General features: G+C 40.1%; 1 non-coding gene across 1 annotated transcript; it reads right to left on the bottom strand.

Annotated features, from left to right (window-relative positions):
• Window positions 1–542: 542 nt before the first annotated feature.
• On the bottom strand, window positions 543–649 carry LOC114400990. The gene has a single exon (XR_003664107.1). It is a non-coding gene; the product is annotated as a small nucleolar RNA R71 (small nucleolar RNA).
• Window positions 650–2,870: the final 2,221 nt, after the last annotated feature.

Below are 2,870 nucleotides of genomic sequence, written 5' to 3'. Positions count from 1 at the left end.
GAGGAAATCCATTTGACTTACAACCCTTTGATCCTGAGATAGATAGGACATTTCATAGATTAGTTAGACATCATTTAGTACCTTTTGAGCATCCTGAGCATTCTGTTATTGGTGATTTTGAGCATTATAGTTTTGAGCATTCTGATTTTGAATATTCTGAGAACATGGCACACCCTCCACCCTGTGGGAGGACTCTAAGGGAAATGGATGCACCTGATTTCACCTATGAAAACTTGTGCATCCAATACCCTGATGAGGATGTCCCATATGTTCTTAAAACTGGACTGATCCATTTGCTTCCAAAGTTTCATGGCCTTGCAGGTGAAGACCTACACAAGCATCTAAAAGAATTCCATATTGTCTGCTCCACCATGAAACCACCAGATGTCCAGGAGGATCACATATTTCTGAAGGCCTTTCCTCATTCTTTAGAGGGAGTGGCAAAGGACTGGCTATATTACCTTGCTCCAAGGTCCATCATGAGCTAGGATGACCTCAAGAGAGTATTCTTAGAAAAAATTTTCCCTGCTTCCATGACCACGACCATCAGAAAGGATATTTCAGGTATTAGACAACTCAGTGGAGAAAGCCTATATGAATACTGGGAGAGATTTTAAAAATTATGTGCCAGTTGCCCTCACCACCAGATTTTAGAGCAGCTTCTTCTCCAATATTTTATAAAGGACTCAGCAACATGGAGAGAAGTATGATAGATGCTGCCAGTGGTGGAGCCCTTGGAGACATGACCCCTGCTGAAGCCAGAAATTTAATTGAGAAGATGGCTTCAAACTCCCAGCAATTTAGTGCCAGAAGTGATGCTATTGTCATTAGAGGAGTGCATGAAGTAGCCGCGAATTCATCAGGTGAGACTAAGAAGCTTGAAGGTAAACTAGATGCCTTGGTTAACCTGGTAACCCAACTGGCCATGAATAAAAAATATGCACCTGTCGCCAGACTCTGTGGTTTATGCTCCTCTGCCGACCACCACACGGACCTTTGCCCTTCTGTGCAACAATCTGAAGCAATTGAACAGCCTGAAGCTTATGCTGCAAACATCCTCAACCTCAACAGCAAAATCCGCCACAACAAAATAGTTATGACCTCTCCAGCAACAGGTACAATCCCGGATGGAGGAATCATCCCAACCTTAGATGGTCAAATCCTTCACAACAGCAGCAGCAACAACAACAACCTTATTTTCAAAATGTTGCTGGCCCAAGCAGACCATACATTCCACCACCAATCCAGCAACAACAACAGCAACAGCCCCAGAAACAACAAACAGTTGAGGCCCCTCCGCAACCTTCCCTTGAAGAACTTGTGAGGCAAATGACTATGCAAAACATGTAGTTTCAGCAAGAGACCAGAGCCTCCATTCAGAGCTTAACTAATCAGATGCGATAGTTGGCTACACAGTTAAATCAACAACAGTCCCAGAATTCTGATAGATTACCTTCTCAATCTGTCCAGAATCCCAAAAATGTGAGTGCCATTACATTGAGGTCAGGAAAACAGTGTCAAGGACCTCAACCAATAGCATCTTCCTCATCTGCCAATGAACCTGCCCAACCTCACTCTACTCCAGAAAAAGATGATGACAAAAATTTAAAGAGTAAGTTACCTAACAATTTCTATGCAAGTGAATCTAAAGAGAAGCAGCATATCCCTCTTCCATTCCCTCCAAGAGCAATTTCCAACAAAAAAATGGAAGAGGTAGAGAAGGAGATCTTGGAAACATTTAGGATAGTAGAGGTAAACATACCTCTGCTGGATGAAATAAAGCAAATTCCAAGATATGCTAAATTCTTGAAGGAGTTGTGCACTAATAAGCGGAAGCTTAAAGGAAGTGAAATAATTAGTATGGGCAGAAATGTCTCTGCATTGATTGGTAAATCTATTCCCCAAATCCCTGAAAATGTAAAGATCCAGCTACATCCAACATACCTTTTATTATAGGGAACAATAAGTTTGACAATGCCATGCTAGATTTAGGAGCTTTTGTTAGTGTTATGCCTCTGTCTATTTTTAATTCTCTATCTCTAGGTCCTTTGCAGTCAACTGATGTGGTAATTCATTTAGCTAATAGAAGTTTTGCCTATCCTGCTAGTTTCATAGAGGATGTCCTAGTTAGAGTTGGTGAATTGATTTTCCCTGTTGATTTTTATATTTTGAATATGGAGGAGGGATTTTCTAAAGGATCAGTTCCCATCATTCTAGGCAGACCTTTTATGAAAACTGCTAGAACTAAGATAGATGTATATGCATGCACACTATCTATGGAGTTTGGTGATATAACTATTCATTTTAATATTCTTGATGCTATGAAACACCCATCTGAAGATCTTTCTGTATTTCATGTTGAATTAATTGACCATATTGTTGATGAATACATGACTGATCTTCATTCTAATATGCATGCCTGTCACTCTTCATGCATTGAATCTGAATTTGTACTTGATCATATGTCTGAATTTGATGCTGAGAGTGAATCTAAATTTGATATTGATTACATGTCTGGTGATGTTTTACCTCTTGAGATTGATTTTATAGAGTCAGATAGAACTAACCATGTTTCAGGAAGTACACATACTTATGACTTTCTTTATGAGGTACAGGCTGAGAAACCATCTCTTTCTACCACTATGTAGCCGCCCACACCAGAATTGAAGCCTCTGCCATCAAATTAAAAATATGCTTACTTGGATGAGAGCAAAAGTTTTCCAGTAATTATATCTGCCTCCCTTGCTGATGAGCAAGAAGAGAAGTTGTTATCAGTTCTCAAGAAGCATCAGAAGGCTATAGGCTGGACCCTGGTGGACATTCCTGGTATTAGCCCATCCACATGTATGCATCGGATAAATTTAGAGGAT

Source organism: Glycine soja, chromosome 19 (genome assembly GCF_004193775.1).
Source record: "Glycine soja cultivar W05 chromosome 19, ASM419377v2, whole genome shotgun sequence".
In the NCBI taxonomy this organism is placed as follows: Eukaryota; Viridiplantae; Streptophyta; class Magnoliopsida; order Fabales; family Fabaceae; genus Glycine; species Glycine soja.
This window is presented reverse-complemented; position numbering and strand designations above follow the sequence as displayed.